At 40.3% G+C, this 20,169-nt stretch overlaps 1 protein-coding gene across 12 annotated transcripts in view; it reads right to left on the bottom strand.

The window, feature by feature from the left end:
- ATXN1 (ataxin 1) overlaps positions 1 to 20,169 on the bottom strand; it is a 221,836-nt gene that overhangs the window by 159,578 nt on the left and 42,089 nt on the right. For 6 of the 12 annotated variants that reach the window (XR_010883347.1, XR_001292402.2, XM_013941424.2 and 3 more), the window contains one exon: positions 283 to 416. The gene's annotated coding sequence lies outside the window, so the exon portion shown is untranslated. Of the gene's footprint in view, positions 1 to 282; positions 417 to 3,119; positions 3,272 to 7,014; positions 8,638 to 14,314; positions 14,415 to 20,169 lie in introns of those variants that run through there. The other 6 variants (XM_067290874.1, XR_010883349.1, XR_001292403.2 and 3 more) reach the window with 6 other exon arrangements.

Here is a 20,169-nt window from a genome sequence, read left to right as displayed (position 1 = left end):
TCAGGGAGACTAGCCTCATTGATTTAAGCAGGGTTTAACGCTTCTAACTGTTAGAATGATTGCTTGTTTGCAGGGGTGGACCACATGAGGCTATTTTTCAAAAGGATAAGTGTGTTAAATATTTTTACTACTGTTTCTGGTTTTGCCATTAAAGTTCTCTCCTTCCCTCTCTCATCTGTTTTTATTGCCTTAGATAGAAATATCATGACACTCCGAGGTAAATAATGATTAATTTAATTACAAACTAACTGTAACTTATGACAAGACCCTCCAATCACTTACCTCAAATCATATGAGTGTTTCAAGATGTAATTGTAAGTCTCCTTTTTTTCCCTCTCTCTCTCTCTCACACGAGATGTTGCAGCGTGTTTTTTTCTGATGTTTTATATTAAAACTCTTTCCTTGTGCTCCAGGATCTTAAACAAAAACAAAACAAGAAACACTCAGAATGAAAATGTCATTTCAAGCGATTGGTGGGTGGCTCAGGGGAAATCCCTGACCTTTCTCCAATGTATATTTCATTATCTAAAGCAAGTGCGATAACTCCCCACAGCAGAAGCAGCCTGAACAGTCTTCTGTGGGCTGTACTTAAAAAAACTATTTTCGACCACTCAAAAACATATTATTTTTAAAATCTGTATGGTAGTACACTACAAAATATTCACTTCAAGTATGATCCAGTGTATACCAGATTCCATAAAATTACAACGGAGAGGAGGGAAGAAACCCCAGAGATGCAAATCAGAAAAAAAAAACAACATTATGTTAAGTATCAAACTGTTACACAGGAGAGCAATGATCGGTTTTATTATTATCACAGTTATTACTATTACTGCTATTACTACTAATAGCATATGTGTGGCCAACTCTCTAAATTTTCACCGAGTTACTGCGGTATTTTTTTTTTTAATACACATGTGGGGAAAATAGTAGCCCTGCTTGCAAATCTCTACAGCATGTACAGCACAAACCCCAGCCTGGCTGAAGGGAGAGGAAGGAAGGGAGGAGGAGACACGCTGCAAATGAGTAAGAGAAACCGACACGTCGCTAATACAATCAATTTTGACATTCTCCACCATCACCAAAAAAGGTCTGAATGGTTTTGAACTTCAAATGAACGCCTCAGTGTTACACCAGGATGCTTTCTCACCTCCCCTGGCCCTGCCTCCGTTTCATCCTTCTCCCTCTCCCATACCTGTAGTAAACCAGGCCCAGATCTGGTGGGATATGTAAGCCTCCAAACCAGGCTCTGCCAGCCGGAAAATCCCTCTTGCTATGAGAAGCAACCGCTCCCGGTCAGTGCAGAGTTCACTCTCCCTTTGAGAACATCTTATTGCATTTGTATGGCCCTTTTGGACTGCAGGCATCTTAGTTATGCTCTATAAATGGTTTTATAGGACCAATAACTGTATTCCTTCTCGCTCTGTAAAAAGCCCCAAAGACAAACCATTCCCTTGGCTACACTTGTGACTCTCCCCATTGAAGCCAACAGAGTTTCACAATGGGACAAAAAAGATAATTTGACTTTACGTGCATTTAAGCCAAACTATTTATTGTTTTTTTTTCTCAGCTGTGACAGACAGACAGCTCTGAATAATTTTTTCCATTGCTTTTAATTAAGGAATGGAGCCTATCCACAGCTTTCTGTGGCTACACATACTTCAGAAAATACAACTTCTCCTGAAGTGGTCAGAATCTCAGAAGGTAAAATTAGTGATATTTTTGCATTGCAGTTTACTCCCACCGACACATACACCCAGAGAAAACCACCCCAAACTCAGAACACAGACCACCACACAAAGAGAGGGGGAAAGTGCTTCCTAACCTCCAGGGACTTCTCCTCACACTTGCATGGAGGCTGCATGTACTTCACCACTCCCCAAAGCTGCTTACAGTACAAACAAATCTCAAAATACCTTGTTCAAATTATCCTGCTCCTGCACTCCACCATGCTTGCTCTTATTTATGTAGTGATTCTGCTGTCTTCAAGAAGACTATTCTCACTCAACATGAGTAAAGGTTGCAACAGTCAGGCCCACAGACTTGTAGGAACAGGACAAAGCCCTCTAAACCTGTGACACAAATCCAGCAAAGGCTGGAAGTTCAAAGTAAAATGAGGACAATCTGCCCATGACTCATGACACCTAGAAAATGATTCTTAAATTAAGAAAAACTGTTAAAAGGATTATTTTACGGAGTGTCAGCCCTCTGAATCAACTAGGTTGTCTCTCATTTTTTCTGTGATTCAAATATAAGGTGGCCAGGGATTCTATTTTAAGATTGAAAATCAGCATAAAATCCTTCTGCTATCAGTTACATACTTACATTTTTAATGCTCTGACAAAGAGACAAATAATGTTGTTTGAGGGACAGATCTCCTGCTATCCTACAGACTTCTTGCATGACCTATGGACAAGTGATATGTGATACTTCCTGAAGGGCTGAAATAGCTTCAAATGACACTTGAGCTTCTACAGTGCATTTGGAGGATGAGAGCTTGGCTCCTAATGCACATCATCGCTTAAGCCCAATTTTTATGTGTCTCAGTTTCCCCTATCTCTACAGCGGAGATAACACCCATCTCACAGGCTTGATGTGAGAAACCAACACCCACACTGAATTACTAGATAATCTGGTAACATGGACAATGTAACAGACATCACTAACTCACGTGAAACTGAAACTTCACGTCCACAGAAAAAGACCATGTAAACCAAAATGAAGAATCAGTCGTCAGTCTGTCCCTCTCTAACACTGCTTGCCAGATAGTCATTTTGTTAGTACAACTACCTTCTCCTGGGTGCTCTCAGCAACTGTGGGGGAGACTGAATGGATTCACTGTAGTCACAGAACAGCTTTACAGCTGCTGAGAAAAGGCCTATTGTAGCACTGCATTTTACTACCTCGAGTAGCATACAATTATTTGCTGTAGAGCTCCCAATCCCCATCTGATCATTAGAGAAAAGGGAGCAGCAGATCAGGATTTGCCAAATGACGAGAGATTTGACTGTGATGGAAAACATTTTTTGGTTTTCTAAAAATAGGTAGCAATTAATTAATACAACAGAGGATATAACAATAAAAACTCACTGTAACAAAAATGCTTTAAACTGGTCCTGTTCTCCTTTTTTTGCCACATCATGATACTGTGAGCCAAACTTCAAGATCAGAAAGCAGCAGCAGGCCTGCCAAACGCACATGTGCTCTTCCTGCAGTCACGGTCTGCTCACAGCTTGTACCTCTGTGCATTGATGATATGTGCTCACATAAACTGAATGACATTAAAAACAACTGTAAAATTTTAATACAGAACTACTCAGTTGCACATACAAAGGCTCACTTGGCAGCCAGATATGCTGGACTTTGCAAAAATACATGTGAGTAGATTTGAAAATCCAATTCTAAATGTCTTGATTTTTCTATAATAATGTCTGGGCTTGAGTCAGCTAGGAAGAAACAGTCCTCTATCAGGCACATTCCTCCCAGTATCTAACTTCTCTACTCTCCCCCTTCTGGAGAAAGAGATGCAGCTTCAAACAAATTACAAAGAGTATTTTGTCAGCTCTCTCATTCTTCCTGGTGCAAGAAACAAGGCGGTGCACTGCTTTCCTAGTCCCACAGCAGAGCCAAACGAAGAATCATTCTCAAGTATCAATCCCCCCTCCTACACACTGCATTAATTCTGCCAGCTTCAGGGAAGCTGAATTAGGCCAGGGTTCCTGGAAAACAGAAACATAGGACATCTATGGCATGAACTGTTGCCAGTCCCCAAGAATTAGATGATGATCAAATCAGCGCCCGTCACTCCTAAACATGACATTTCCCTTAAAAACTATGAAACTGGACGAAAATCACAGGGTCTTTTTCTCTGCCTTCTGAGCCTCAGAAGGCAACAGGTGGTGTGTTTTCCTGCAGCCACAAACTAGAAATATTTTGCTTTTTAATGAAAGCTAAGACAGACAACACCCCTTGCTTTGGGGACCTGGGGCCTTAAGAAAACATCAAATATCACAAGAGTAAGAGCCTGATAAAACACCATCAGCAAGACCCCTCTTTCCAATCAGCCTTTCTTCATTTCATAGGTGTGCTTCTCTCAAAGTGCTGTATGAGCTGAACGGACTGGGCTCATTAACCATTCTAGTCAATTTGCACATTAATTATTTTAGCATGACTTGACTATGATCAAAACCAATGAAAAACCACAGCAGTGGAAATGAAGAATCAAGAAAAGAAATTGAACCCCAGGACAAAGTACAGAGGAAGACTCATCTTACGCTTCTCTTGGACAGAGAGGGGAAGGTTCTTCTCCTGGCCAGAATTTGGGTTTGGGGCAGGCTTATCCACCTCAAAGCACTGTTTGACAGACAAAACTGCCAACCTTACTCACCACCCCAAGCGGAGGTGATCGTGGGTGGGCACACACACAACCATCGCTATGCTATCGTGTGTAACAGGATGGAGTCAAGGCCAGATTAGAGCAATACAGATTGTTAAATACATTCTCATTTTGGGACTAGCTACAAAGGGCAGTGAAATGATAGCAACAGGCTCTTTGCACATGCTCCCTGTCTGAGGTAGGGTTTATTTTCCCCAAATCTCACAGACAAGGGCCTGCTGCCCCCACCCCTTGCCTCTGCTTAGGAGCCTACCTGCAGACTTAAGCACACATGTTCCCACTCAGTATCTTCTATTTCTTGTCTTGGGCTTGTAAACCACCGCAAACTCAACCCTTAATAGCTGAGAGTTTGACTTTATCTCATGATTTTTGCAGCTGGGGCTACAGACCCTCATTTACTGTGCCTCTGTCTTAATGCAGCCAGTTTATTATTAAAAGGTGAGGCAGAGCCATGCTCTCCCACTTATCCAGAAGGGTGTTCGGTCTTTTTCCAAGTCATAATCACCCCTCAGGCACCTCCTCAGGCGCTGACCTCAAACTCTCCCAGGCACCCTCTTAAGTGCCTCATTATCACAGTATCTGAGCCCGGCATGAGCATCTGAGCAAGACTCATTACACCGCAAATCCGAGCTAGTCCTGTCACAGGTGAGCCAGCCACACAACCCTCTGCAAGGTCCGTTCACAAGGCGCAATCCTCGGTGGCTCCCTGTTTGGAGAACCAAAAGTGTCAAGATATGAACAATTTAACACCATCCACTTACTCTCTCATGGGAACTTCCTGGGCTGGGAAGTAACATCCTTTTGTAAAACTTCAGGATTTTGCCCAAAGCAACAGACTAGTGTCTGCCTCTGCTAAAAGGCAAGTATAGGTTAGAAAGAGATGCCAAAAATTGGAGTATGATGTGATTTGCAATGCTTGGATATGTTCTGAACTCTTCAAACGCAAGTGCTCTAGGAAAAAGAAGAAATTTCTTGCCCTTTGCGACAGATGAGTCTGGTACCTTTTCCTTTTCCTTTCTGCTTTACAGGAGGGCTCAACCTAAAATTTAAAGCTGAGGTTTTTACCTTGAACTCCACCTCACCTGCCTCCTAGCTATATGAGGTTGAACTTTGAGATGTATTTGTTTACTGGTAGATCCAGAGATCAAGCAGTCTATATTCCTTACATGCTGAACTGTCTCCAATGCCACGGAGAACACAAAGTTTCAGCAGAAACCTGCGGCGACCTTTGTTGCAGGAAACTTTGGAAGTCTGACCACAAGTTTTTTTTAGAACAGAAATTTGATTGAGCTCCAACCAGCTTGGCACCACTGAAGTTAACAAATGGTGGTCTTGCTTTTTGAGATCAGCTAGACTACGCTAGCAGCTTGGCCAGCAACTAAAATCTTCCAGGCAGAGGAACAATGTTTCCATCTGCTAGATTAGGTGAGTTGGTTGGCTGTTACAGCCAAATCTACTCTTTTAATCAAGGAGAGACAGGATACTGAGATAGATGAAGCTTTTATGTAAGCCTACTTGTCCAGCCTTTTCCTTTTTTGGCATTATGCTACTCCCTCTGTCATCTACATCTCTACTTTCTTTTCTTCAGCACAAATCATGACTCAAGCACTTCAACAAATAATGGGTTTGGTAGTAGTCTCTTTGGGCTGCCAACTGTCAGATCCAGAAATTAGGACTGTCACATCTGTCAGACTGGCTCTCACATCTACTCTCTAAGGTAACATCATGTATTTTTCAGAGACATCCTAGCAATAATACAACATTACATCTCACCACACCATATGTTCCTTCCCTTCCTCAAGACACACACCAGAAAGAGCTTACACACCCTTGGATAAAGGACACCTAACCAGTATCTTAGCATTACTAATCACCTCAGTTCAGTATAGTATTCGAGCACCCTCTTTAATTTAAGGACATCAGCATTGTCTCCAGTGGGATATGCTCTTGTCTACAAGTCAAGCACAAAAATTTGAGTGCTCTGTTAGAGATGGGTCATGATTTGTTAAGCACCTAAAGTGCACTTGGCATTGAATAAGCTCATAAAAGGAGATACAATCTCTCTTTCAGTAGAAGATTTTGTCGTTCTAACTTCTCAAAACAGCCTTCCTTCTCTGAGGCCTATCCGCACCAACCTTCCCCTTTCAGTAATAATTGCAAAGAAAAGGGAAGAACATTAAGAAAGAAAAATTATGAAATGTGTTTTACTAACTGATACAACCAGCAGATAAAGATTGCTGAAATATGCCTTTCTTTTACCCCACAAGCTTTTTACAAGGCATATCTACATCAATGTTTCAGTTCATATCTGGGGTGCAAAGCTCCTGCTAAACCCTGCTTCCTGTGCTTTTGGTTGTATTGTGGGGTGGTTTTGGAGCACATGAACTGGATCCCTTTTGCTGCAAATGGGCATGGGGTCAGTGGGACCTGACTACTCAAAAGTAAAAGGAACCCTGAAATGTGTCTAGTGTGGACCTCAGGACACCAGCACCAACTGTTTCACTGTACAGATCCTCTCCAGTTGGTCCACACTATTTGCAAATGAAGGCGTAACCATAATACACCTCAAGAAAGAACAAAGTATTCTGATGTCATTCATCTTTATGTCACCATATGAATAAGATTATTATTATATTCTAATATAAGATTACAACAACAACAACAACAACAAAATAATAATAATGATGATGATGATGATGATGACGACATCAACAATAGCATCTTGAAGTGAACGATGGAGGAGAGAGGGAAGAGGTCAAAGTAGTTTCAAGCACCAGGACTGCCCTAATCGCTGAAGTTTTCCTGCCAGTTCTTCTACCATTTTAAATATTTTCCTTGGCTTCTTGCACTGAAATTGTAAAGAATGGTTATAGAGGGGAAAAACATAAAACTGACCATCCGGTAAGTTCTAAAAGTACCAAGAAAACAAACTGGAAAAAGAGAAAGAAAAAAGTATTGCCTTCTCCCACTAACCTTTATCAAAAATAATAAACTTTAGGTATTACTTGTTAAAACAGCCAGCAGAAAATCTCAGGCATAAATGCTTTTTTCAAGGTGACTATGTGGTCATCTGAACTTATGTCAAATATCCTCTGGTATTTTTTCTCATGGTGGATCTTATGTTCTCTTTCCAAATTTCATTAGAAAGATCCCCAAAATCTTGAAATTTTTCATCCCTAAGTCAAGTCATGAGAGAGTCATTACATCTATTTTCAGTGTGTGAAACACTAAGAATCCAGTGACACGAAGGTTATTTAACTTATTTAGTTATTTTTTGCCTAAGAAGTAGCCTGCTGAACCTTCAGCGGTCTGCAAGCCACAGACTAGAAGTCACTCGTCCGCATTTCTTGAAAACATTACTTTATCAAGAAGGGAAAAGGCATCTATCCCTCACGAGCTGTTTCTCCCTCATGAGCTGTTTCTCCTTAGCAAAAACAACAGCATAACACAGAGAAGTTTCACTGGAAGTTGCTAAGAAATAGTCAGCGATCAAAACTTCCTTGCGTTCCTGACGCAGGGGAGAAACTAAGCAAACCTTGCTGCCCTCTCTGCTCAAGTTTTGTTTCACAGTCCTGGACATGGTAGCAAATTAGTGACAAGGAATAACACTGACCACTGTGTTGAGGACCTGGACAAGGCCAAGTGAAACGCTTTGGTTGTACATAGATACTTCCAAAAGCTTCTCTCTTCCTTCATGTGCCTTCTACTGGCCCCTCCGTCACGAGATGACTCTGACTGTGAGCAGGAAGTCAAAATGCAGAGGAAGTATGTGTAAAATCCAGAATCGCACTCACCAGCACTGTCCGTTTTCATGAATGAAAAGGGCAAAGTCAGCTGGGGAAGCTGGGGCCTGTCATGACTACTCATTTGCTGTGTGTCCCATCTCTTAAAAAGCATCGTGAACCCCTGTTTGTGTCCTTCAAAGATAACTGTTTCTATGTAATAAACCTGTCAGACATATGGTTTCTAATGGGGCTTATTTTTAAGGCAAAGCAACATTTGTTCCTATCCCCTTGTTTTGCATTTCCTAGAGCCATCTGAGAAGATTTGGGACTTTTAATAAGTGATCTCTGTTTAAACCACATTCACTAGTGACTGTTAGCAGAGAATAGGAAACAGATGTGTGGTCCTGCAGGCTGGGCTCTAATTTCCAAGTTTAGCTGCACAGGCTAGTGCTGCATTACACCTCCTTGTATAACCCTGGTCACGTCACTTCATTTCTCTCTGACTCCATTTGCCACCTGCAGAACAGGGGAAACAACAGTGAATGGGTGTTGGTTTAGAACAGAGGAAAGCTGGAAACCCCAAAATATTAAGTAAATAAATATTAAGTAAAAAGTAATAATTGGCAAAATAAAGAGAGTTAGGATTCTCCCTAACAGACTGAGTAGTTGCATCAGTAACGGATCTGATGAGGTCTGGTTTCGGGTGGCTTTGTGCCTCGTGGCCAGGTGATCCCATGGGCTGTAAGATGCAAACTGTGACCAAAGCTAGTCGTGCCCTGGAGCTTGCTCCCCAATCGAGGCTCACACGTCTGGTAACACAGGTTACTTTCAGAAGGGCCACTAATTTTTGTCTTTGTCTTATATCCAACTGCCTGTTTCATAAAACTTCTAGGAATTAAAGGTCTTTATGATCTCAAGCCTTCTGTTAAATGTATCTGAAACTGGCCAGTGCATTCCAAAGTTATTACAGGGGAACTGAGAGAAAGATAGCATGCTCCAGATAGAAACCAAACCAAAATACCAGTCTTGGCCCATATAAAACGATGTTGGATTGGCAAGAAAGGTAAACAAATGGATCTGATGTTAAAAAAAATTAAAAAAAAAAAATCAGAACTGCAGTGCAATTCTAAAAGATTAATTAGTATCAAATCCAAGCATAGTCTTACCCAGGGAGACTTTTTTTCCTTATGCTAGTTTGATACACAGCTTTACTTTTACTTACTGTGAACTGCATTCTGCTTATGAATAATATCAGGTAGAGTTTATGGGGAATTAAATTGTAATCTTTCCACTGTTCCATTTCTTTATCACATTCAATTTACTACTGCAACTTGCTCTTTGTGATATTGCTAAATTGCAACCTACAGAAAGTGGGACAACATTTTGTTCCTGTGTAAGACAAGAAAAGTGTATCTGCAGATTTAGGTAGTGATAACAGATTCAAATCTGCTTCAGATGACACAGGACAAGTAGGTGTCCGGGGGTTTTGAGGGGAGGTGAGGTAGAGAAAGGGTTTTTCCCCAGGAGGGTGGAAACAAAGTTATTTTTCCTTAATGTGATTCATAATATAAGCTAGACACTGACAACATCAGGAACAAAGCTAAGTTTATGAAAATTCACAATGCTGTGCATTGTTATGTTCACCTTGTTCATTTTGGCAAACAAAGTTTGTAAACAGAAAAAAACCCCAAACCTCTAATTTATTGAGGATATATTGTATGTCTTTACATGCACACACATGTACCAACCCTGGGCTGCAATGCAGTTTAATCACTTCAGCATTTATTCAGACCTAGCACCACACTGCTTTCAACCCAGAGAATACTTCTCATGCTAAAGCCTGGCGCTCAATGAAGTTTTATTTTTCAGCACCAATCAGTGTAAATTTTAATATTATACTGTCCTTTTCAACGTTCCTCAATCTTGCACCTCGGCTTGCTTTTCTGTGTCTACAGTTAGGGATGGGAGCGCCACGGTAACTCTCCCATCTCCACCAGCCTGCAGAAAATGAAAGTAACCCTTCAGCCAGTCTCTGCAGAATCACTGAGGTCTGCAAGAGAAGTAACTGCACAACTTTCTTTCAAAGGGTCAAGAAAGACAACAGCTAGCTCTCAGTAATTGGTGTATTACTAAATAAAGAATCGCTTTAAAAGAATCACAGTATCACTTTAAAAGAAACAGAGTAATATTCTCAAAGCTACAAACACACCTCCTAATACTAGTTCCTCGACTCATCTTTTATGCTAAAATGCACATACCTCAATGTACAGGTATATATTTAAATGTAATATAAACTAAACTAATCAACTTAAGGCTTTAAGCACAGACTAAGAGATTTTAAAAGTCAGCAAGGACTATTATACACCTTTAAGCTTATGCTAATGCATATTATAGGCCATACAATTTCTCCCCAGAATCCCTTTCAGTAGTGAAAATTATCCTTCCACTGATTACAAGTGAGTATTATTAAGCCCAATAATTTGCAGTGTAGCATTTTTAGAAAGACATCCAAACTCTGTTAAAAGTTTTCATCCATCAGTGAATGCAGCAGTTTCCTAGGCCTGTTTACAGTTATTACTGGGATTGTCTCATTATCATTAAAAACAAACCGTTCCTCAGTAAAACATCATTGAAGAGTGAACTGTTCCCCCTGTTCTCCCACACAACAAAATCTCTATGACTGTGTGTTTCAGTGAGCATGGACACATTTGCATTACAAAAAAATGTTAAATTAAAAAAAAAATCCCTATCATTTGAATGTGTTTTTCAGAAATGCTTTCCCTATATCTTAAAAACTTCCTTTAACATTAGCTATTTAAAAGCTGTGTCTTTGCAAAATAATGGCACCTGATCTGCACACAGAAACATGAGATATTTTAAATTATTGCATCTTTTTCAAACTGTTGGAGATTGCTGGCAGATGCAAACAAATGTACGCAGATTCACTCCATATCCCATCGACATTATGAGCCACCCGCTGGAAGTGGGAGAAGACTTGTAATTTGGGGTTTTCCTGCATCATAAGGTTTTGTTGGAAACTCTTCAGAATAAGCCAACAAAGCTCTTTCAGGCCCCAATCCTATCTATTTACGTGCTTAACTTTAGGGACTTCAGGAAGTGAGCAAGACTGCTCAGATCTCTAAGTTAAACATCTGCATAGCCCAAACTGTAATTGAGGGCCGGCAGCAGTATCACTGTTAGCTGCCTGGGGGAGCTGAATGTGTCCTCTCTTCTCCCCCAGCTCTCAACCTCTCCCTATTTCCGGGGCAAGAAGCAGGACAAATGTGCCTTCTACTATTTGTAGAAATCACCTCTTAGTCACGCTAGTCTGAAATGCAAACTAACAGATCGATTCATTTTAACTGTTTCCAGTATTTGTAACATCATTTCTCCAGGACTGTGAAATAGCTGCCAATTATTACTAGCATTTGGCATGCGGAAGCTCATGTATATGAAAAAAACATGATCAAACAATATACAGCTCATAAAAGGAAGTTTATAACTCCATTCCCTGCCCTAATACTTTTTTATCTCCTGGAAATATTTACTGCATCACCTGATTAGGCTGATCTGCTTATATATTTTGAAAATACAAATTATACCATCAGTCATTCATCGTATGACAGTAAACTTGTAATAACAACTTTGCAAGCTCACACGGTGCACCAAGGCAAGCACAACCCAGCCATAAGTGTCGGCACAGTACAACGAGATTATCAAACTGTAAGTGATTGTAAAACAAGACTGAGGCAGCAAAAACAGCTCACGCTCTACAGGACACAGCATGGACCAGTCCTGACACTGTGGTCAGAGTCACCAGACTCGCATGTCTCAGGTTAACCTCTGCAGGCAAGGCAAGAGGGAAGCACATACAGAGAAAAGGAGTGACTGGCACGCTTCTTTACAAGTATGACAATGCTACCTTAAGAGTCATTTCCCACAGTAAGGCATCTATGTCAAGAAGTTATTGGACCCTAATCCTGTATTAAAATCTACTGTCATTCTTTCTCTTTCATTTCCTCCAGTTTGCTTCTGATATTATTCTCCTCGCAAAAAGTAACGCTGAGAATTCCTTCTTTCACGCATAGGCAGAAACATATATATGGTATCTCACCACTAGCCTGACAGGAGCAGGATCCAGGCCTTTTAGAGGGCAAGGTCTCAACATAATTAACCCTACAACCAGCAGGAGAGACAGTGAGCTTAAGGAACTTGAGCAATCTACCCTTAAACTGTTACATTCATCCTCATTTCTACCTCTCTTATATGAAACTTACAGCAAAGCCACTCCTACGCAAAAGTGGCAATAATACTTGCAGTGAACTAGCAGGCAGAAAAGGAAGAAATTCAGCTGTATGTATAAGATTAATACTGCTCAGTGTTTAGGAAGACTTTACAGCTTCACATACCTATCATAACAGTGTTATGAAACAATTCCCCCAATGCTAAACAACTGGTTTCCTCTCTGTTGATGCAATATATTATCTCTCTTCACATGACATGGGATTCACCCAAAGCTGCAACTCATTCAGAAAGCTAGCATAAAAGCCACGTCCCATTTAGGATCCAACTGAGGCTTTAAAGCATAAGCCTTATGGCTTAAAACTTAAGCCTAAATCTGCATAAGCCTTATGCCAGACTCCTTCAGAGGGGTGAGTATCATCTGAGCAAGCCTTTCTGCCTGGAGAAGTCCCAACCTAATTCTTCAATATGAGAGGCATGAGACAGGTAGCCGCAGAGGACTCCTCTCCTGCATGTCCTCATGATGCAGAAGGGAACCGTGACTGCTCCCACACTGATCTGCATGGAGCCCGTGATCTATTTATATGGCTCCAGCAGGTTAAAACTCTGCACAGAAACTGCAACCATCAAACTGAAGATGAGTGGATGTCTCTAATTCTGATCCTCACGGTGTTCTCTGCAAAAATGACAATCATTTTAATTTTGTGGGGGGGAGAGCTGCTGGCATATTTTGAATGTCTTTCTATACACCAGCTTAAAGATTCTTACACCTAAAGGATTATCAACTTTGTCACTGTATTTTAGATTCCACATCTGTGATTTACAATATGGCCATCCAAATTAGATCCAGGATAACATCTCTCCAGTAGGTCCAACTAGTCAATAGACACCAAGATTTTCTTTTTCTTAAACAGATGACAATAACAATACAAAAAAATTGTCATTTAGAGTCATACTATATCCAACTGCCGTTGGTAAGACTTTACTATTAGTCAGAGCTTCTGGTGACAATATAACCCACAAGACTGAAACTTGAGTGGTTTATACATGTCATCAGAGCATGTAGATAAAAATGCCACCTTAGAAAGTGGGAATATTTAATTTTTTATAATACTTTTGTAGTAGTATAAAGCATTCACTTAATTTACATCAGTGACTCCTTTTCTTAAGGTATTTGTATCTGTTTGATCTATTACAAATATCTAGCTCTTTTCTTCAGATTATTAATGCTGAGTACTTTGAAGACATTTTGCTAGAGCTTATTAAATAGAATTCCTATACACCTTTACAGTTTGGGTTGTTGTCGTTTTTTCAAACCAGGGCATAGCAATTGCAAATGCAAAATTGTAATCCCCCACTGAAGATCACACATTCATTTTATGGAGAAGGAGGGATTAGTTATGTTACTTGGTAACAGGTGCTTGGCAGAGTGGCTAGTACTAGGTCTCTGTACAAACCCATGTCAGCAGGCTGCAAACAAAAAAGGCCAAATTCTCCATTCCAGTGGAAAGGCTAAACTACACCGAAAAATGGTTCTGAAGGCATACTCTGATTCAAGGTCATCACAGCTGTAGTTGTTGACATTTCAACTAGTCACACAGTATACTAATTACATACCAGAACCTGATTACTGACTTTTCTAGTAGTGGAAAAGCTCATAAAAATGGAACATCAGAGCACAGTGTATACATATAAATATATTTTTTAAAAAGTCACTAGAATGAAAAGCGGAAGAATCACTTGATTTTATAGCAATTTCCCATCAGTTCATACTGTTCCATTACAGCTTTCCTGTGCTCATGGTTGCATGGGTGTGCAGACGTGCAAACATGCACGCAATTTTGGGGAAGTGGAGGGAAAACTAAGAAATAGGTGTTATGAACAATCAAAGAAGTAGAAACTAAAGAACTGATTCAGCAAACCAATTAAGCACATGTTTAATTTCCATTACCTCCAGTGGAGCTTGTCCGTATGGTTAAAGTGCTTTGCTGAATCAGGGTCCTCAGAACACGGTACGCCTCAGCCTGTTCACTTGAAACGCTTGAAAGGGACTAAAGGGAAGGAAATGCTCAGGTTTAGCATATTAAAGTTGTGTATGGATTCCACTAGTTAGGAAAACCCCATAGTGGCTTCATAACTTTTCATCACCTCTAGCAGTTTTCGAATAACGCAACAGCCTTTTTGGCAGTTTCACAGAGCTATAATCTGCGCAAGAGGTTATACGATGTTTCAGCACTTCCTGGGGACTTTTAGCAGTGGGATAGTCTTGCAACACAAGCAGAGATTAATCATTTTCTAATGCATAGTAATAAATAATGTATCCCCCATAGTACATAAATTAAAGCTGTAATTCCATCCTGGTTCTGTGATGACACCAGAAGCCCAAGATGGAATTTCAGCCTTGTTATGACCAGTCAGGATATACATTATTCCTTAAATTAAGTCTGGAGAGTTGATAATGAACAGAGAAGTTCTAAAGGCATTACCAATAAGTAATAACATGTAATTACAAGCAGAAAGCAAAATTATGTCAGATATTGTTTGCAAAACTTGCTAAAGTAGGCACTAAATCTCACCCTTGAAAAGCCCATTCAGCATATTCATAGGAGAGCACAAAAAGATTACTACGACTATCAAAAGACTAACAGTTCTTCTAGTACCACAGAGTGATGCCACCCATCATGGTAAACAGTTAGAGACCATACATTAAAATCAAGTTTGTATATTACAGTGTCATAAAAGCTCTGAACAAAATTCCTCCTAGAATCATACACCATATTTTACTCAAAAGCCAAACAAGTATCCTACAGGTCCATAACAAGCACAAAATATCAAAGTCACGAAAGTCCCAAATCTGCATTCCTATCTGACTAGAAATCTACTGAACAAAGCAAAATGTTCATGATGAGAAGTGATTTTTCCCTTCTGCTGAATATATAACAATGCCATTAAAAAAAAAAAAAAAACCTTTAAACAATCTAAAAACTATTCCTGAAGAACATGACCCTAATATCACTCTTCCTGCAAACAATTACAAGAAACCTTATAGAAATTCTAAAACCATTGTACAGGTCTAACAGCAAGCGTTTTAACAGAAATAAATTTAACAGCATGAAGATAGAGAGTCAAAAACAATCATCTGTCTACCGTCAATTACTAGATTCACCCTGGACTTTGTTACCAGTTCCTATGATTTTTTAGCAAATCCCACAAGATTTCAAGTAGGTCTGGAGCCAGTTTTCTTTCAGAGGCAAGAAAATCCTAATGACCATTTTATACAAATAAATCACAGAACTTTACAGAATCTCCCATGGCCTGATGTGGTTCCAGGGTCTGAACTTTCTTCATGGTATTGTTCACAAATTTGATTTTTTCTTCTCTCCCCCTCCCATTCTCAATAATATGTCATACCTTCTCTTCCTCTCCCCCCCACCCCAAGTTTTTAGCTCACAGAATTGTAAAGAAAAGTTTAAGAATGGGAAGCCTAAATATTACAACAAAAAGTCAAATAAAATGGTGAAGGAAGCTGATATTTTTAAATATCATTTTTAAACATTTTTAACATTTTTAAGCCCACAGTAACTGTTTTTGAATATCTGAGGCTTCCCCACAGGCCATGGCCTTACCTCCCAACTCTTCCTCCTTCCTCTTCCTTTTTTTGATGTTATATTCTGTTCAAACATGAACTTTTATGTTCCTACATTCGTATGAGCACCTTAGTAGAAACAGCCTAATTTTCAAGGGGCTAGTCACCAGAAATATCTATCGATTTCTTTATTCTCTTTTAATCACTTAGATAACCAGCACAACTTAAAGTCAGAATATAAGTATTTCTGCACCTAAATCTTCATTTTTCAGGATCTATTTTCTCACCTTTTGCCTTGCATGCCTGTTCATACAAACAAACAAGAAATACCAAAAACCATGAAAAAATGTAATTAGGACAAAGAAAACAAGACAATCAATGCCTAACATTCCTTGCCCCTGTGATATCTACACAAGCAGCGTATCATCACCTCTAAATAGCAACCTGAAACCTACTCAAGACACTTACATAAGACGTGACTCAAGAACTAAAGCAATGAGTGTCAAAACATTCAAAGACACCGTACCCTCTGCTCCTAATAGTAAAGGAATAAATACTGAGAATATACAAAGGAGATCCTTGCAATGGAGAAAAATAACTGTGAAGACTTCTTAGAGACCCCAAACCATCCAAACAAGCTAAGCTACAGACTTGGTAACAGCAGTACAATACGCTACTAGAAAATCCTCATCCAGCTGCAGCCTTAAAAGTCTCTTATGTCTCAAATAACCCCTGTGAGCTCCAGAAAAAGTGATGACAACCTAACACCCAATGTATGCTTCCAACAGCCTTTTACCATGAGGCTTAGGGAATGAAACGGCTTTGGAGCTCTCTCAGCTCGTAGGTTACATCACTCACGATATATTGTTCACGAGGAACGGCAATCTAAGACAGAGACTAAAAGGTGATCCTGTAAATAAATGTCAGCTACAAAATTGAAGACCTTTCCTGGTCTGAGCTGAACAAACACTGCAATATTGACAATGTAAGCAAAATACTGAGAAGAGAAACAAATCCACAATGAAAAAGAAACACAGAAAAAAACCTAGAAGTTAGCAAGGGCAAATGCGAGAGGAAGAGGGGGCACGGCAAACTGACGTTAGTGCAACTCCGACCTATTCAGGTTCTTCCCATGCTCATCGCCACACCATCTGTGCTTAAGTAAAAATGGAAGGGTTCCCTAGCATATTTTCCTTTCTTTGAGCAAACACCATTTTCACTTTCATATATTCAAAGGACTATGCAACTTACTGATTCAGAAATTAATCTAAAATGATGCTCATATAATACACACCATATTGATTAACAATTTCTGTCCAACAAACTGCTGAGGAATACAATCACTGCATGAGTCATTATATAGATGGCTATACAGAAACAGTTGTCCAGAATGCTTTTTTTTTCTGAACTGGGAACCATGTTAAAATACTTGCACTCTAAAAAGGCATCATATACACAGAAGTCTGAGCACTAGCGTGTTAATTAGTTCTCCTTCCTTGCTTATTAGCACAACACATAACACAAGACACGTGGGTCAGGATTCCTACTAGCAGCAGTGAAAACCTCTGTGCTTGTAAACCAAGCAAGGGAGCAGAACTTCAGAACCATGCAATTACAAAGAGGAAAAAAAATGTGATTAAAGAGACCCTATTTCTCACACAGTACAACTCTGAAGAAATGCCAGCAATTGTCACAGCAAATTTTGTGGCGAGGAATTGTTCACTTGTTCATATCCAGAGATGTGAACTTTTCACCAGAGAAAATCCAAGTACGGCAACCTATCGACTGCTTACAACCAGGAGCTGAAAACATTTTAAGAATGAATGGTAAGTAGAGTCATCACAGGATGAGCTGTAGCCTGACTCATTCCAATGCTATAAACAATGTAAAAATGGGTATCCCAGAAGAAAGAAGGGGAGGGAGGAAAGAAGTCTTTTCCCATGAATTTTTAAATCACTTAACATTACTAACTTAAAAATACCAATTGCCAATGAGTGATTAGGTGGCTGTTCCAATACATACACTAAGAATCTGAAAGTAGAACCTCTTACTACCATTAGATTATTGGTTGTGATTCGCTCTTGACAACAACAACAACAACAAAAAGGACAAATGAACATACAGTCAGTGCTAATTATTCTATGGTGCCATGCAGTAACCCTGATTGAAGTTCAAATGAATTATGAGGGATATAAACAGAAATAGCTTTATATATAAATTTGTATTTAGTCAAGATGGCAGCTACAGCTTGGCAGAACTGTGTTGTGAGGCTGTGTTACTAGCTAAAATGATCTTAGGTTATGCTATTAGATAAAATACTTCTGTGAACTAAAGCACTGTAGAGGGCTGAAGTTCAGAAAATCTATTCCAATACTGTTTTGTAAACTCCAGTATAGTTCAAATTCTGCACCACCGATATCAATTCAGTGAAATCTCTTTGGGACTGATCCAGCCCGTGGCCCGCTTGCACCCACCCACCAGCATCCTTCGCTCACGGGGAAGCAAAGCGAAGCAGGGGCTGTGCACCCCAGGGCACCTCTGCCTCTGCCTCGCACCCTCTGCAGTGAGGCTTCAGTTACGTTTGAGGCCCCAGGTCTCCAAATACAACGGACCCCTTGGACTTGTCAGAAAAGAGCCAAAGAGCAATTGCAGCTACCACTCAGTGAGATAACAAAGCGTGCACCTAAACATAGGTTACACACATCTGTATATAGTGTATACACAAACACTCTCAATGAAAACACGTACACATGCATTTACAACATTGGGTCTTATTATTTCTGATTTTGAACTTTTGCTGCCTCCCCCACGCCCTCTGCAAAACATCTCTGTTTGTTTTCCTCAATCATTAATCATATTAGACTACTAAAAATTCTGGCATCAACACTGTTTATACAGCCTTCTCTCTCTTCACTCAAAACCCACTGGCAAATATTTTCACATATACGAACACCATCCTACAACCGTGCTTTTGAATGCTAATCTAAACTGAGTTCTCCAAGTCAGCATGGTAAAAGGGCTACAGTTTGGGAGGGGAAGTGGAGGAAAAAAAATGAGAGAGGGGCCTTTAAGATGAAATAAAAATAGACTCTCTTGATCCTACCATGACATGGCCCAGACATTCTCCCCGTGGGGGAAGAAACTGTATCTTACTGCAGTGATAGTTTTTATAACATTTTCTTCCTTTTTTTTTTCTTTTCTGTGCAACTTTGCTTCCTGAAGAATGCTTTATGTAAAAGACATGACATTTGGCAACTGAGCTATGCTGCTTTGTGAAATTCTTTTGGCAAGTGCCCTCTGTGCTGACTGCATTAAGCACATTATTCATTTATTTATTTATTTAGGTAGAAGTCAAAGGGAATAAGCCGTAGAATTAATGCACAGCACAGCACTGCTCCCAGACCAGTTTCAAAAAAAGGGGAGGAGACGGGGGAAGGAAGGGCTGGAGTCACTGCTTTGGGGAAATCTCATCCTGGGAGAGGGGAGGATTCCAACCTCAAAGCGCTGCTGCCACTCTGGGCATATACAGTGACTCTTCGATCGCAGGGCATTTAGCAAACATCAATTAATTAATTAATTAAACCTCAATTCCACAACAAAGGCAGGTATCATTACTCATCTATTTTGCATATGGGTAAAACGAGCCATGGAGTAAACCTAAGCCCGTGCAGATCCTGCCTAGGATGCTGCGGTGGGAGGCTCGCTAGCTGCCTCATGCACAGGCGAAAGCCACGCACCAGTAAGTGGCCAGAGGGCACAGCACCCGCCACCTGCCCGCCCACACTTCCTCCCTCACCCACTAGAGCGAAACCAGAAAATGCAGAAGTCGTCGCACACCACCGTCTCCCCAACGCGCAGCAATGCCTGTGCGCAACTCCAAGGCGCAAGGATCTCTGGTGATAAATATGGATCTCCTTTGCGCCACACAATATGTCCCTGTGGGAACACGATCAAGTTTGGCATTGTTTGCCCAAAATCAGTAGCAACATCAGCGACAGCGTCATATGATTCGTGGTCATATTCTCACAAAGGCGATGGCAAAACTTCCAAGGGTCAAGGAGTCAAACAAGCAACCCCAGCTTCCTACTGAAATCACCATGCACGCTGCAAGACAGTTGTACATTTATGGTTCAGAGCTGTGGAACATATTACTTTATGCTTATAAGAAAACAAGACGCTTCTTAGAAACAATGGAATATTTTGCTTACAATCACAAAGAG

This window comes from Apteryx mantelli, chromosome 2, assembly GCF_036417845.1.
Source record: "Apteryx mantelli isolate bAptMan1 chromosome 2, bAptMan1.hap1, whole genome shotgun sequence".
Lineage (NCBI taxonomy): Eukaryota > Metazoa > Chordata > Aves > Apterygiformes > Apterygidae > Apteryx > Apteryx mantelli.
The sequence above is the reverse complement of the archived record's forward strand: the minus strand, read 5'-3'. Positions and strand labels throughout refer to the sequence as shown.